The following is a 17,943-nucleotide window of genomic DNA, read 5'->3' as shown; positions in this document are numbered from 1 at the left end:
CTTTGTGTATTACATGATGGACACAGTACTGGTGAACAAAAATTGCTTGATCAACAAAAATGGCGAAATGCTGCCGGCAAATATGGTCATAAAGATGTTTTGTAACATTTTTGTGGAGGCACAAAATGATTTTTCCATCCGTAATATTTGCAGCTTTTGCAAAAGTTTTGCATACCGCTGCCCAGCTGTGTCAGGAAGCCACGCAGAGCAGGGAAGCAAGTAAAGTTGCTGCACTGGATTGCATGAAATGGAGAGAGCAGAACAGTGCTACACCTACAAACATATGGAGCTGTTACGCTTGCGCCTGCGCTGGCACACTTTAGACAGCCAAGCCGCAACGCAGACACCCTTCTGCCATAGTGCAAGGGCATCTGCGGTGTGTGACGAACAGGTTTGTACTGTAAGGGGTCCTTTCCTTCAAGGCGTTTCCCATTTTGTATGTACAATGCAGCACACACACAAAGTGGGAAAAATGTGGTGAAATGAAGACATTTCTCTTTGTTGCACCAACTTCCAGGAGGTGTAGGATTTTGGCACAAATGCCTGTCTATGAATCTTTGTTGATAGAAATTTGCGTCAAACTTAATTGGTGGTTGCAATGAACAACCCTTTGACACAGAATAATGCCAGACAGACCATTGTACACTTTGCGATACGTTGGGTTACTATCCACAGCAAATCACGATCTACATTGATAGTAAATACTGCCTGAATACGCTGCATTGGGTTTGCTTTCGGAAATTAACGCAAAGCATTTGTAAATCAGGGATCCCCTGTGTCAGCCTTGGCCAGGCCATGAGTGACTGTATGGAAGGCCTTCTCTCTAGCAAAGTGATCACACAAGACAGAGCTGTGTCAGGCCCTTCTCACCTTGACTCAGTGTTAAATCAGGCCTAGCGTTGCACACGCGCAGCACATTTGCTTTATTATTCATCATTCCCCCCCAAGCAACACAGTGTTGCATGATTTGTAGTAGTTGTGGTACACATTTGCACGGTTATTTAAGCACATAATACGTTTACTTTGAACTCCATAAATCAAAATTACCCCCAACCATGAGGGAGGGAGAGGAGTTTATTTGAAGGGGTTACGCGGCCCCAGCCTTATAATGTGGTAGTGCTAAAGTTAATGGTGGTTCTGTAAGTACTATATATATTTTTTTTTTATTTGTCTTTATTGGCATTTCTATTATCATACACTCTGTTGCAATAGATCGGTATCAATACATAATAATGCTGTTGTATAACAATGCATACAAGGAAAATATAAACAAGTATAGCAGCTTAGTAAACTTGGTGTGGGAAGAACTTTGGCCTCAACTGATAGCGTCACTTGACATTTAGTAATGACATTAACCTTTCTGATTTATACGGCATATGTCTGATCTCACAAGCATCTAAGGGGGCTCTGTAACTCCGTGGGTGGTGGGATCCATCCCGTAGTGTAGAGAGGTGGACTCATGCGGGAGGCGGTATATTGTGTCAGTTTGGTGGGTATTCGTCTGTTTGATGAGTCTGCTATATGGCTGGGTCAGATTCTCCCTGGTCAAGCGCCCTCAGCCATGTGAGGAAGGGACCCCATATGTCTTTAGGTCTGGAAGCGGTGGGCATCAGTTCCCAAAAAGCGGTCAATTGTTCTTGACAAAATGTAACATCCAGGACCCAGTCTTTAACTAAGGGGGGACTTGATCTGCCCCGTTTCATAGCAACCCTGCACTTCGCTAGCAGCAACAGCATAGCCAGGAGGGGATCTCATTCCAACATGTGGCAATAGGGGGACACTCCCAGGCCAAGCGTAGAAAGGTTGCCTGGTCCATGTGACACCTCCAACACTCTGTGTTAGCTTGGGCGATCTCCAACACTCTGTGTTAGCTTGGGTGATCTCCAACACTCTGTGTTAGCTTGGGCGATCTCCAACACTCTGTGTTAGCTTGGGCGATCTCCAACACTCTGTGTTAGCTTGGGTGATCTCCAACACTCTGTGTTAGCTTGGGCGATCTCCAACACTCTGTGTTAGCTTGGGTGATCTCCAACACTCTGTGTTGGCTCGGGCGCCCATGCGGCGTAGCTGTGTAGGTGTTCTGTAATATTGGTTTAGAGGTTTTAAATGAATCAGTCTGAGTTTGTAGTTGGGGGATAGCTGCTCGAGTTGCGCACAGCAAAATTGCCATTGCTCTTCTGTAATTTGTGTGTGTATCTCGGTGTTCCAATTTTCTCCATTTTTGGCGGTGTCGCTGGGTAATGTTCTTGCATAGATGTGTACAGTCTTGTGATGAGCCTGCGTGGCAAGGGAGTGGTGATTATGTGCTCTAGGGCCTGTAGGACTGGAGGGGGGGCCAGGGAATGTGCTATGCAACTGGCAACATTTGAGGCGTATGCGGTGGTATAGGAAGATGTCAGAGACGTTGGGAGGCGGTGTATCAGTCGGCGATGGTGGCTCGATGAACACATCTTCAGAATATAAATCTACATATTTAGTGATACCTAATCTCCGTGCTCTTACTGTGGTGCCCTGATCTTCCAGCGGGGGCATTTGTGGATATTTAGACAGCGGTATTGAGGGGGCAAATAATATCTCAGTTTTAGCTCTCACACGCAGCCCGTCCCAGGCACATCTCAGTGTTTCCGTTGTGTCTATGACGTGTCGGGGGTGTTTGTATGGCCTCTATATGGCCACCTCCAGAGGAGTAGGCACAGCAATATCGAGCTCAACTGCCCCATGGGGCTGGAATGGGGTCGGATGCACCCAGTAGTGGAGAAACTGTGCCTGTGCACAGTGGACATAGAGAGGAATATCAGGCGCACACAGCCCACCTTGATTTTGTGAGAGCGTCAGGGTTTCCCAGGTGACCACCTGCCCACACTAGCGAAATCATCAGTGAACGCATGGTATTGAAGAATGTTTGAGTGAGTATAAGTGGGAGGTTTACAAAAATATAAAGGAATTTAGGAAGGACTATCATTTTTGTTATCGCTATTCTTCCCGCTAAAGTCATTGGTAGTTTGGACCAAACTTTGATTTTCCCCTCAAGCCAGGTGATAGCATGACCAAGGTTTATAATCCATAGTTCTTGGGTGTCTCTGCTCAGCCTAATTCCCTGATCCTTACCCGGGCCCTCCGCCCATCTGAGCAGATAGTCGAGTTCGAATGGTTTGGTGTTGTCAGTCAGTGGGAATAGTGGGAATTTCTTCCAATTTATCAGAGTGCCCGAGATACCGCCAAATTTGGTGATCTCCCGGAATGTTGGGAGTAAATTTTCTTGAGGATTATCAATGTAAACAGTGATATTGTCTGTGTACTGTGATATGATTACTCCCCTGGATGAAAAACCCAAGCCACTAGCCGCATGATATTGTCTGAGTCGCCCCTCGAGTGGTTCCATCGCAATCGCGAAGAGTGAACGGGAGAGGGGACAGCCTTGTCTAGTTCCACGAGTAATGGTGAATGCATTGGATATGTGACCATTTACTCGTAGTCGCGCTGTGGAGTCTGAGTATAGCAGTTTAATTTGTTGTATAAAAAGGGGGCTGATGCCTAATCTGGTTAGTACCACAAATAGGAAGGGCCACTCCAGTGAGTCAAAGGCCTTAGTGGTGTCAAGGAGTGCAGCGACTGCGGGTGTTTGAGGGTCCAGATAATGAAGGATCAAAAAAATGTACGTAGATTGTGGGCACTTGATCTTCCGGGAATAAATCCTGATTGATCAGGTCTGGCAATAAGCGGCAAAAGCGGCTGGATCCTGTTGGCTAATAACCTGGCGTATATTTTGTTGTCTGTATTTATGAGGGAAAGCGGTCAGTATGAGTCACAAAGATTAGGGGCTCTGTCAGGTTTGAGTAGCAGCATCAAGTTCGCTTCCCTTAGAATGGGGGTAATTTGCCACTTTCGAGCGAGTCCTGGTGTACCTCCGTGAGGTGGGGAGCTAGGATTGACGCGTAACATCTATAGAATGAGGCTGGAAGGCCATCCAGCCTGGAGGCCTTGTCATTCGGTAGGCTATTGATGACTTGTATTATGTGGTCTGTAGTGAACGGTTCGTCCAGATGTGCTCTGTGGGCTCTACCCAGCCACAGCAGTTCGATCGAGTCAAAACAGAGAGTGGATGTCTTCTGGCAAGCCTGTATGTTGGGAGGAATATAGATCAGAATAAAAGTGTGTGAGGTTGTTCATTATTTCCTGGGGACCTCTTATGGGCTGTTGGGCATTGTCTATTAATTCAGTAATATAATCTATAGTGGGCAAGGATTTTAGCATGGAGGCTAGTATTATGCCCGGCCTATCACCCTCCCCATACCTTCTAGCCTGTGTGTGTTTGCCTAGGTATTTGATTTCTCTCTGTGCCTCCTCTTTGAACTCAGTTACTTTACTTCTGATGAGGGGAAGGAATTCAGGGTCATTGGAACTGTAGTAGTCAAGTTCTAGTGTTCGGATCTGAGTTTCAAACCACTTGAGTGTCTGCCTAAGGGCTTCAAGGATGCCGGCCTGTCTGGCTTTGCACCGGCCTCGGATGACCACTTTGAAAGCCTCCCACAGAGAGGATGGAGACGACACCGATCCCTCATTGAGCGAGAAGTATTCAAGGATGTCTTCTTTTATTGCCTCACAGACTGCAGCGTCTAGCAGGGCTCTGGGCAGGAGTGTCCACTGAAATGCCCAGTTGGGCACTGATGGTATCAATAGGCAGAGCAGGCAGGTTACATGAACAGGTAGGGTTCTAGGGAAGTGTTTAACGTCTGTGGTCCATGTGGCCATGTCTTTGGATAGCAGCCAAAAGTCTATATGGGACATGGCAGAGTGCTATGTCTTGATGCATGTGCCCTCTGTTTCGTCTGAGTGCTACTGCCTCCAAATGTCTATGAGCCCAATGTCCCTTATTTGTGTGTTTAATACGATGCTGACATTAGGGTGCAGCTTACGGTTTGCGCCCTTGAGGTCTAGCGAATTGTCAAGGATAGCATTGAAGTCTCCCCCACAAATTATAGTATCACATCCAGTTTGCGCTATTCTACCCCAGAGCTCATTAAACAATTCAGGTGTGTCTATCTTGGGGCCATATACCACTATCAGTACCACCCTTATTATACCTTATGTAGCCTCCGCCAGGGTGAATCTCCTTTCAGGGTCAGACTGAGTTCCAATCAGGTTCCAACCCAATCACCTCTGTATGAGTATCTCGGTCCCTCTGGCAGAGTTGAAATAGGTCGCAGACTAGACGTCCCCCCAGTGCCTATGTTGAAGCTTGGCTCCTGCTGTGCTTTGTAGGTGCGTTTCCTGAAGAAAGCAAATATCTATTTTGTGTCGAATTAGGTAGGATTGTATAAGTCTGAATTTCCTATTGTCATTAAGCCCATGTATGTTTTATGTAAAAAAGTTGTATGTGGTCATGTTGTAATAGTATGGAGCTCGATTGTGCCAGCAGTTTTTTGATTGTTATGCCTTACTTTAAAAAAACACAGAGCAATTGTTCATATTAGCAGTGCTGTGTATAGGATTACTGTGTGTCTCGCTGCTCTTGTAACATGACGTGTGTACCTTATGTTGTTGCAGCCCTTTCCCTTTCAAACTTGTAACTCCCTCCGCTGAAGTCCCATCCCCACCCACACCAACCCCCCAATCAGGTTGAGTCTGCGGATCTCCCCCTTCAAATAAACCAACATAACGACCAAAAGCAAAAAGGAACAGATAGTTAGAAAAAAGTGACATTTGGGAGCTCTTCCTGGGGCTGAGGAGGCACCGGCTTACAACCCGGCTGTGAGACCGGGTGGTCGAGGTACATATAAAAAGATATAGGACATGGACAACAAATGTATAATTTTTTTATCGCATCTCGTGTTTGGAAGCGGACCAGGGTTACTCTAGAGTCACTGTGGTCCAAACGAGAGCGTTTGGAGTTGACCTGAGGCCGGAGAGGTATATAGTACTAAAGTCAATCATTAGTTCCCAGACCATTGTCTGCCGTTTGCGCTCTGGTGGTCCCAGCTGCTTGTTTCTTGGACCCTCCAATGTGTTTGACAAATTTGAGAGCCGATTTTGCATCCGTGAAATAATGCGTGTTGTTGGCATGTGTGACTTTCAGCTTGGCGGGGTACAGTAGGGCATAGGGTACGCCAGCCTGCTGCTGTATACGTTTGGCTTGAAGAAACTCACGGCGTGCCGCCTGGACGCTAGGAGTGAAGTCCGGGTAAAAGGAGACATTGTTACCCTTGTAGGAGATTTGGCCTCGTTCCCTGGCGCCCCTAAGTATGGTGTCTCTGTCGCGATAATTTAAGATTTGAGCCAGGATCGGTCTAGCTGTGGCTCCCACTGGGGTTCTGGGGTCCAGGGAGCAATGGGCATGCTCAACTATGAACATAGTGGACAGTTCTGAGCCAAATATATCCTTTATCAGTTCTTCCACAAATAGTTCCATCTTGCCTGTGGCTGTAGGTTCGGAAATACCAATTATAAGTGGGTTGTTCCTACGGGAACGAGCTTCCAAATCTTCAATCTTTAGTCTGATTACACGTAGTACTTTCTCCATGTTGAGCATTTGTTTCTTAGTCTCTATTTGAAATGTGTGCACCTCAGTATGTCGGTTTTCGAGCTGATCAATGCACAGTTCATGTGTGTCAACCTGTTTTTTAACCTGGTGTTATTGGGCTGTGAGTATATCTAGTTTTGAGTCAATGTTTTTGAGGCTGGATTTCATTTCCATCAGGAGGCTATGTAAGTTGTCGTTGTTCCCCCCTGCTTCTTCTCCAGTCCCGTGCTCCTCTTTCCGTTTCTTCATCGGTTTCAATTGTTGAATGTGTCTTTTGTTGTTGAACGTTAGCTTAGTCTGCTTCGTGTCTTTCTTGCCCATGATGGTTGCCACGTGGGGTCTTGCAGCTAGGGGCGAGGTTTGATTATCTTTAGTGGGCACCTAGTCCGTGTTCTCCTCTGCTGTGCTGCACACTTGTAGTGGTGTTTCAGTGCTTTCTGAGCTCTGTAGTAAAGTAAGTCGTGGGCCGACTGTGCCAGTGTGGACTCACCTTATCTGTTTCCGTGTGGTGATTTTCTGTGGAGGGCCCAGTGATTCAAGTGTAGGGGGGCCTTTGCTGTGGCCTTGATGGGGCAGTATGTGTCTTGAGTTGCCTCCCAAACTGCCTGCCTTTGTTCTAAATCACGAGGGGTGGTGTCTGCGCCTTGGCTGCAACGGACCTGCAGTGTGCTCTCCCCTCCACCTCGTAGGGCCTTCGAGGCCTCTCCTGTTGTAGCGTTTTTTTTTTTTGATCAACTGCAGTAGACCGACCGGAGTCTGTCTACCGCGCTATAGCGTGGTGCGCAAATGTCCAACTTCTGATTGATACATAAGGTCTCTTTGCCTGAGGGATGTGTCAGCAGCTGCCGCCTCTAGTCCGGGCCTACCGCAGCCTGAGGATAGTGGGGGGAAGCTGCCCAGATCTGACCCGCTCGCTATCATTGTTTCGGCCTTATTGCTTGACAGCGGCTCCTCTAGTTTCATGAGCCTCAATCCTTCCACATGTGTATTGGCGGGACTGATGTTCCCAGCTGCCCGCCCCCACCGCGCAGGCCAAATCCACATCTTCATTTGGTCCGGTGTCCAGATCCGTCACGACACAGGCCCGCGCGTCTCATCCGGATACGAGACCGGGGCCTCGGCTCGCAGGCGCCTAAACGGCACTGCTTCTCAGCCTCTGGACCACTCCATGTCATCACGGCACCAGCCAGGCCTGTCCGTTGGCCCCCAGTACCTCTGGGTACCCCTCGCCGGCATCTCGTGATCCAGCGCTATGACGAGGTCAGACGTGCGTGGCGAACGGCTCCCCTAATCCCCACTCCTTACCTATGGTCTGCCTCCAGTTATCGCTTTGGCGATGGGGCCTGCCTGGAGGCCCCAGCTCCTTCCTGTTTCCCGTAAGGGGTATCCGTATCTCAGGAGTGAGATGCCGACCCGCACAACCACACTCTTCTCAGCCAGATAGCCGCAAGGGACGCCGATTTCGGGCCCAGTAGACGCCCGGTTGTTTGCAGTGTCATGCGATGTAGTTTTTTTATGCTTCACGTCTCCTTGGTAACAGGATAAATGAAGGATTATGTCTCGGCCGGCAGAGCCCTCTTATTGAGCGGCCATCTTGCTGCTGGGCAATACCTCACCCCTCCCTGTCTGTACTATATTTTGTTGATTCGACATTTATAGCAAGAAATGTACTCAATCTTACCTAGAATGAGTTTTAACTTTGTCAGTGTAGGGTCTAGGAGGGAAGTCACATTACTTGCCACCAGGGGGTTAAGTGGGATGAAAAAACTGTGGGGGTCTCTCAAAGGGGCGTGGCCCATGTAATTGAGGGTGTGGCTTAAAAACACTGTAACCTAAACACCTGTGCTTAGCATAGTGTGCCGCCCGACTGCTATTTTGCTGCTCCTGGCTGTATCCACATATATAATACAACACGTAACATTACACCTTCAAAAAGCAAGGACTACTGGGTTTGTCAATGGTTGTTAGTTGCATGAGATAAATATGCAACAACTGTGGCTTTATTGTTTATATTATTGAAAATGCTTCATTTCTGAAATGATGATTCCCTGGAAGAACTACAACGAGTCTCTTTGAAGTTACATCAAAGGCAGTGAAGGGTGGCACTGCTGCAGAGTTAAGATTTTTTTTACACCCTGATGGTGAGTGCAAAAATGGAGAGCCCGATATGGGCTCGTCTCAGGACCTGCTTTTTAGAACAGAGGGGTATATTCTCAAGAACGTGTGATAACCATCGCAAAAGTTACTTAACGCAACCTCCAGCATCTCAGTCTATTGCGGGACATTTACGACGTGTTAACCAAGTATTCACAACACGGAGGTACCATGCGATAGCCACCAGATAACGCGTCAAATGGCCGCGTTAAACCCAACGCCACGCCGCAAAAATGTGAAACACAAAAGCAAAAAAGGCTGCGATGAGGCCAAGCGCGATACAAAATGCTGTGAAAACCAGCGGCAGGCATGCAAATCCCACGCGTCTGGCGGGAAAATGCACTAAAAAAGCAGAACAAGACAAACACACCAGTAACAATCCAAAGTGCGCAGCAACATGGATGCACCCAGACCGAGCGCAGAGGCCAACGCGAACCCCACAAGCCCCACAGGCCACCAGCAAGGTACAACGGGTTCGGGGAAGGCCAGGGAGAAGAGGGAGAGGAAGACGGGGTGCAGTCCACAGGAAAACAAGACCAGCGTCACGGAGGTTACAGAACACTACCATCAACTGTCCCACAATCAGACTACCTGGAATGCAGCCGGAGTGTCGAGAAGGCCAATGGAGGAGGCCAAGAGGCGCTGGCATGACGTGAAATCCCAAACCAGGCACCAAGATTAACCCTGGGCGTAGTTCGCGAAGTAGCACTTCGCGAAGCTACGCAAAGTGCACTTCGCACTACGCGAGCTACGCGTAGCACTTCGCGAACTGCGTAGTACCTTGTTCGCACTGTGCCAGATGTCGTTTTCAATGATTGCACAGTGCGGACAAGCAACCAGCACTGTGCAATCATTGAAAATGGCATCTTGCACAGTGCGAGCTGTAGTTTTCTGCTGCTCGAGTAGATTTTTACTCGAGCGGCAGCTTTCTCAACGCGAACTGGTAGTTTCTCATCGCGAGCCGTCGTGAGCATACGCGACCACTCGCAATGAGAAACCTGACCTCCTCGCGTTGGGAATCTCGCCGAGAGGTTTATTTTCCATGCTCGCGATCGCCAACTAGATGTTGCTGATCGCGAACAAGGAAAAAGTCTCGCCGGGATGTCATTTTGCTTGCTCGCGGTCGCCAACTTGATGTTGAGGACCGCGAGCAAGCAAAAAATGACCGCAGCACTACGCAACACTACGCTACGCGTGTTCGCACTGTGCTACGTGCAATTCGCATAGTGCGAAGTAGCGCGAACTTCGCAAACTACGCGAGCGTAGCGTAGTGCTTTGCCCAGGCTTAACCAAGATGCCGCCAACAGGAAGGCAGCAACGGCGACAGAAGGTGGGAGTCCTGCACCACATGAGGAGCAGGAGGAAATGGAGGCCAGTCATCAGTGTGGAGATGGTACAAGTAGGTGGGAGTACGGACACAGCCGAGAGGACCTGACAACATGGTGTGTAACGACCAGGGACTGTGGGTACGGGGGAAGATGGTCACAATGGCACACATGCACGACGATGTGTAGCACACTGCACAACCACAATGACCCTGGATCATATCCCTGAACCCCGTGGCACACTGCAGCACACACACATAGCAATCACAGCACATCCCATGACAATGTGGCACCAAGTGCAACACCGACACTGAAAAACAGGGGACACAACTGGGTCCACACATGCGCAGAAACAGGCCACTCACATTGAACAGAGCAGGAAACTGTGAGATGCATATGTACATGTACAACCTCACATCAGCCACGTAGTCCAAATGTCCACTGTCCCCCCTCAAATTGCCATTCCCGCCCAAACAGTCACTATGTACATTGTCACACAGTCTGCATGTCAGCCAGAATAATGCGCCAACATGCATGTCAACATGCATCTCCTCTTCACATTGCAGCGGGACAAAAACACCTTCAGCAGGTCAGACCAGACAATCCGGCAGTGATGCCGGAGACACCTTCTGCACCGACGCCCTACAACAGCTCATGGACATCACAGGCAAACCACCCCCAGGAGCAGGGCAGCCAATCTACCTAGAGAAGACCCCAGCCCATGCACAGACCACACAGCAGGATGCACCCAACACCATGGCTGGCTCTCAATACTTCACCTAGGCACACATCGCATTCCAATGATGATGCCAGGTGTCAGAATGCCGAAAGGAGGTGGCCGGGTGGGCTCAGAGCTCATGGAAGCTGAACTGGACCACATACGTGGGTTTCTAAGTCCCATCAGGGCCCACCTACACCCACAAAGGAGACCCACACTATGACAGAGACACATGCAGATGGACATTCCCGGCACAGAACCACGCCCAGGGGCACGCACATATCAGTCACACACCCACGTTGGCTCTGCGTACAACGGCCCAGTACACCCCTCTTATCTTATCGAGTGGCTGACGACAAAGCGGCATGTCCAAGATCTGACCCACTGCCTGCGGAGAGATGTCTGCGTCCGCTGCACACAGCACAATGCATTGATGTAGGGCCCTCATGCATACAACAAGACAACAGGGACACACGCATATATCATGTAGAACTGGCTACGGGCATGTGGCCGCCCTGCCCCTTTATTGGCAGGGCCACATGTACAGTGATGCCTGTGCTGGATGTGGGTGGGGTAAGTGCAAGCCAGACCTAAGGGAGTTGTTGGTGCTGGCAACAAATACAACAGTGAACACCATGAATACGGAAACAGACAACACCAGCATTACAGGGACAACTGCGGAGCATCATGGAGGTAGGCAGAGCAAGTCCAGAGGTCACACAACGAGCAAACAGAAGTGTCCGTGAGTTGCAGTGCGCTGAGTTTGGGGCACTAGAGCTGAGCGTGCTCATGTAAAGAAAATGTCTTGGATTGTGTCCCTTCGGGACATTCCTGATGCAGCTGCAGAGGGGGGGCCACAACTGCATCATCTTCCTCATCGTCGTCCCTGGTCTCTCACACTGCCTGAGGTGACATTGCTGTGTGAGTTCTCCACAGCACATAACCAAACCAGAAATGGAAGATGATTTGTGGTGCACTGAGTTAGTGGCACCTGGAGTGCTGAGCAGGGGAACAGGCAGAAGATGGCATCCACAACATGTGCGAGCAACTCCGTCAGTCTGCCGGTATGACCGTTTCGGCACTGGCAGTTGGCGTTTAGAGTTGGTCCTGGCGGTGGTGGCATGTGCCTCCTGCGGTGATGCGACGTCCGGGCCGGTCAGAACTGGTGTGCCGCAGTTGAGGCTGGAGGCAGTGAACAGTGCAGGGCCACAGACACATGGCGTTGATGACCCCAAGGCCATCGCCTCAGAGGCTATCCAATATCTCAGAAGAAGGGGTCCCGGACACCTGACCAGCACAGAGTTAGTGGTCCCGGATGCACAGCGGCCGGCACAGGCACCCCGCCATGGGACGGTGTCTTGCGGTGCAGTCAGATGGGCCACGCGAGCTGAGCGGGTCCTCATCAATGTCCGAGGTGTATGTGGCGGAGGGTTGCAGGGGACAGTGGAAGGTGTCCTCCAGGGCATGATGCAGAGGTTTGATGTTATCTGGAAGCAGCAATTGGAGGAGTGGAAATCGACAGCCTCATTGCCAACATCATTTAGGCATCAGCCACAAGAGGACGCCACCAAAGTTCAACCAGAAAGTGTCCATCAATGTCGGGGAACAGACTAACTGGCACCAGTGCTGGAGGGGGTGCAGTCTGCGATGATGCCTGCACACTGATATGAACTCTGCCAGTGCTGAATAAAGACTCTGTGACCTACTGGGCCGCAGAGTAGGCCGGAGGCAGCGTTCAGCAGTGGCCCGTAGCCCCGTGTCGTTTGCTCGCGATCCACAGAGTTAGTGACCCCAGGGCAGTTGTCGGTAGTGTTTGATCACCTCCGTAACGATGATCCTATTCCCTCCGGACTGAAACGAGTCATTCTCTTACGCCTCTCCTTGCGTGCAATGATATGTATTCTGCCCTTGAATGATCGATGTCCAGTTCCAATTCAGTGACCTACTTGTGCGCAGCGTAGGCCGAGGGGAGTAGTCTGCGCAGGCCCACAGACACGTGTGGTTGTACTGCTATGCACAGACTTGGTGGCACCACATCGAAGGGTGTATAGTGACATAAACTCTGTTTTAAATAGTGTTCACTGCCATGGTGTAATCAAGACTCAGTTCCAAATGTGTGACCTACTTGTCCGTAGTGTAGGCTGTAGGCAGTAGTCAGCAGGGGACAACAGACATGTGTCGTAAGAATGCCGCTGGACTGTTCCCATGAGGCACAGGGTCAGACTGATTTGCATATGGCCATGTCTGAACTGGGGTGGTAGAGTGGGCTAAAGAACGGTGATGGATCAAACCCAGATCTGTTGACTGGGTGTGAGTGTTTGATTGGTTCTGATGCTGCGTCCATCACCACCCCCTTTTGTACCACTTTTTTCGCCATAAGTTGGCAGGGTATGCTCAAACGTGAGTCCCTTGCTCACTTTGCCACTGGATTCAAGCAAGCCTGGCTGAAGACGGCTGAAATGCCAGAAACCGGTCTTGGGAAGCTTGTTTCCGGTCCAGGGAAGGCATGGCTTGGCAGTTCGGGCTGGACTGTTCCCATGAGGCACAGGGTCAGACTGATTTGCATATGGCCATGTCTGAACTGGGGTGGTAGAGTGGGCTAAAGAACGGTGATGGATCAAACCCAGATCTGTTGACTGGGTGTGAGTGTTTGATTGGTTCTGATGCTACGTCCATCACCACCCCCTTTTGTACCACTTTGTTCGCCATAAGTTGGCAGGGTATGCTCAGACGTGAGTCCCTTGCTCACTTTGCCACTGGATTCAAGCAAGCCTGGCTGAAGACGGCTGAAATGCCAGAAACCGGTCCTGGGAAGCTTGTTTCCGGTCCAGGGAAGGCATGGCTTGGCAGTTCGGGCTGGACTGTTCCCATGAGGCACAGGGTCAGACTGATTTGCATATGGCCATGTCTGAACTGGGGTGGTAGAGTGGGCTAAAGAACGGTGATGGATCAAACCCAGATCTGTTGACTGGGTGTGAGTGTTTGATTGGTTCTGATGCTACGTCCATCACCACCCCCTTTTGTACCACTTTGTTCGCCATAAGTTGGCAGGGTATGCTCAGACGTGAGTCCCTTGCTCACTTTGCCACTGGATTCAAGCAAGCCTGGCTGAAGACGGCTGAAATGCCAGAAACCGGTCCTGGGAAGCTTGTTTCCGGTCCAGGGAAGGCATGGCTTGGCAGTTTGGGCTGGACTGTTCCCATGAGGCACAGGGTCAGACTGATTTGCATATGGCCATGTCTGAACTGGGGTGGTAGAGTGGGCTAAAGAACGGTGATGGATCAAACCCAGATCTGTTGACTGGGTGTGAGTGTTTGATTGGTTCTGATGCTCCGTCCATCACCACCCCCTTTTGTACCACTTTGTTCGCCATAAGTTGGCAGGGTATGCTCAGACGTGAGTCCCTTGCTCACTTTGCCACTGGATTCAAGCAAGCCTGGCTGAAGACGGCTGAAATGCCAGAAACCGGTCCGGGGAAGCTTGTTTCCGGTCCAGGGAAGGCATGGCTTGGCAGTTCGGGCTGGACTGTTCCCATGAGGCACAGGATCAGACTGATTTGCATGTGGCCATGTCTGAACTGGGGTGGTAGAGTGGGCTAAAGAACGGTGATGGATCAAACCCAGATCTGTTGACTGGTTGTGAGTGTTTGATTGGTTCTGATGCTGCGTCCATCACCACCCCCTTTTGTACCACTTTTTTCGCCATAAGTTGGCAGGGTATGCTCAAACGTGAGTCCCTTGCTCACTTTGCCACTGGATTCAAGCAAGCCTCGCTGAAGACGGCTGAAATGCCAGAAACCGGTCCTGGGAAGCTTGTTTCCGGTCCAGGGAAGGCATGGCTTGGCAGTTCGGGCTGGACTGTTCCCATGAGGCACAGGGTCAGACTGATCTGGATTCAAGCAAGCCTGGCTGAAGACGGCTGAAATGCCATAAACCGGTCTTGGGAAGCTTGTTTACGGTCCAGGGAAGGCATGGCTTGGCAGTTCGGGCTGGACTGTTCCCATGAGGCACAGGGTCAGACTGATTTGCATATGGCCATGTCTGAACTGGGGTGGTAGAGTGGGCTAAAGAACGGTGATGGATCAAACCCAGATCTGTTGACTGGGTGTGAGTGTTTGATTGGTTCTGATGCTCCGTCCATCACCACCCCCTTTTGTACCACTTTGTTCGCCATAAGTTGGCAGGGTATGCTCAGACGTGAGTCCCTTGCTCACTTTGCCACTGGATTCAAGCAAGCCTGGCTGAAGACGGCTGAAATGCCAGAAACCGGTCTTGGGAAGCTTGTTTCCGGTCCAGGGAAGGCATGGCTTGGCAGTTCGGGCTGGACTGTTCCCATGAGGCACAGGGTCAGACTGATTTGCATATGGCCATGTCTGAACTGGGGTGGTAGAGTGGGCTAAATAACGGTGATGGATCAAACCCAGATCTGTTGACTGGGTGTGAGTGTTTGATTGGTTCTGATGCTCCGTCCATCACCACCCCCTTTTGTACCACTTTGTTCGCCATAATTTGGCAGGGTATGCTCAGACGTGAGTCCCTTGCTCACTTTGCCACTGGATTCAAGCAAGCCTGGCTGAAGACGGCTGAAATGCCAGAAACCGGTCCTGGGAAGCTTGTTTCCGGTCCAGGGAAGGCATGGCTTGGCAGTTTGGGCTGGACTGTTCCCATGAGGCACAGGGTCAGACTGATTTGCATATGGCCATGTCTGAACTGGGGTGGTAGAGTGGGCTAAAGAACGGTGATGGATCAAACCCAGATCTGTTGACTGGGTGTGAGTGTTTGATTGGTTCTGATGCTCCGTCCATCACCACCCCCTTTTGTACCACTTTGTTCGCCATAAGTTGGCAGGGTATGCTCAGACGTGAGTCCCTTGCTCACTTTGCCACTGGATTCAAGCAAGCCTGGCTGAAGACGGCTGAAATGCCAGAAACCGGTCCTGGGAAGCTTGTTTCTGGTCCAGGGAAGGCATGGCTTGGCAGTTTGGGCTGGACTGTTCCCATGAGGCACAGGGTCAGACTGATTTGCATATGGCCATGTCTGAACTGGGGTGGTAGAGTGGGCTAAAGAACAGTGATGGATCAAACCCAGATCTGTTGACTGGGTGTGAGTGTTTGATTGGTTCTGATGCTCCGTCCATCACCACCCCCTTTTGTACCACTTTGTTCGCCATAAGTTGGCAGGGTATGCTCAGACGTGAGTCCCTTGCTCACTTTGCCACTGGATTCAAGCAAGCCTGGCTGAAGACGGCTGAAATGCCAGAAACCGGTCTGGGGAAGCTTGTTTCCGGTCCAGGGAAGGCATGGCTTGGCAGTTCGGGCTGGACTGTTCCCATGAGGCACAGGGTCAGACTGATTTGCATGTGGCCATGTCTGAACTGGGGTGGTAGAGTGGGCTAAAGAACGGTGATGGATCAAACCCAGATCTGTTGACTGGGTGTGAGTGTTTGATTGGTTCTGATGCTCCGTCCATCACCACCCCCTTTTGTACCACTTTGTTCGCCATAAGTTGGCAGGGTATGCTCAGACGTGAGTCCCTTGCTCACTTTGCCACTGGATTCAAGCAAGCCTGGCTGAAGACGGCTGAAATGCCAGAAACCGGTCTTGGGAAGCTTGTTTCCGGTCCAGGGAAGGCATGGCTTGGCAGTTCGGGCTGGACTGTTCCCATGAGGCACAGGGTCAGACTGATTTGCATATGGCCGTGTCTGAACTGGGGTGGTAGAGTGGGCTAAAGAACGGTGATGGATCAAACCCAGATCTGTTGACTGGGTGTGAGTGTTTGATTGGTTCTGATGCTCCGTCCATCACCACCCCCTTTTGTACCACTTTGTTCGCCATAAGTTGGCAGGGTATGCTCAGACGTGAGTCCCTTGCTCACTTTGCCACTGGATTCAAGCAAGCCTGGCTGAAGACGGCTGAAATGCCAGAAACCGGTCCTGGGAAGCTTGTTTCCGGTCCAGGGAAGGCATGGCTTGGAAGTTCGGGCTGGACTGTTCCCATGAGGCACAGAGTCAGACTGATTTGCATATGGCCATGTCTGAACTGGGGTGGTAGAGTGGGCTAAAGAACGGTGATGGATCAAACCCAGATCTGTTGACTGGGTGTGAGTGTTTGATTGGTTCTGATGCTCCGTCCATCACCACCCCCTTTTGTACCACTTTGTTCGCCATAAGTTGGCAGGGTATGCTCAGACGTGAGTCCCTTGCTCACTTTGCCACTGGATTCAAGCAAGCCTGGCTGAAGACGGCTGAAATGCCAGAAACCGGTCTTGGGAAGCTTGTTTCCGGTCCAGGGAAGGCATGGCTTGGCAGTTCGGGCTGGACTGTTCCCATGAGGCACAGGGTCAGACTGATTTGCATATGGCCATGTCTGAACTGGGGTGGTAGAGTGGGCTAAATAACGGTGATGGATCAAACCCAGATCTGTTGACTGGGTGTGAGTGTTTGATTGGTTCTGATGCTCCGTCCATCACCACCCCCTTTTGTACCACTTTGTTCGCCATAATTTGGCAGGGTATGCTCAGACGTGAGTCCCTTGCTCACTTTGCCACTGGATTCAAGCAAGCCTGGCTGAAGACGGCTGAAATGCCAGAAACCGGTCCTGGGAAGCTTGTTTCCGGTCCAGGGAAGGCATGGCTTGGCAGTTTGGGCTGGACTGTTCCCATGAGGCACAGGGTCAGACTGATTTGCATATGGCCATGTCTGAACTGGGGTGGTAGAGTGGGCTAAAGAACGGTGATGGATCAAACCCAGATCTGTTGACTGGGTGTGAGTGTTTGATTGGTTCTGATGCTCCGTCCATCACCACCCCCTTTTGTACCACTTTGTTCGCCATAAGTTGGCAGGGTATGCTCAGACGTGAGTCCCTTGCTCACTTTGCCACTGGATTCAAGCAAGCCTGGCTGAAGACGGCTGAAATGCCAGAAACCGGTCCTGGGAAGCTTGTTTCCGGTCCAGGGAAGGCATGGCTTGGCAGTTCGGGCTGGACTGTTCCCATGAGGCCCAGGGTCAGACTGATTTGCATATGGCCATGTCTGAACTGGGGTGGTAGAGTGGGCTAAAGAACGGTGATGGATCAAACCCAGATCTGTTGACTGGGTGTGAGTGTTTGATTGGTTCTGATGCTACGTCCATCACCACCCCCTTTTGTACCACTTTGTTCGCCATAAGTTGGCAGGGTATGCTCAGACGTGAGTCCCTTGCTCACTTTGCCACTGGATTCAAGCAAGCCT

This window comes from Triturus cristatus, chromosome 5_2, assembly GCF_964204655.1.
Source record: "Triturus cristatus chromosome 5_2, aTriCri1.1, whole genome shotgun sequence".
Classification (NCBI taxonomy): domain Eukaryota; kingdom Metazoa; phylum Chordata; class Amphibia; order Caudata; family Salamandridae; genus Triturus; species Triturus cristatus.
Note: the sequence above shows the minus strand (reverse complement) of the source record.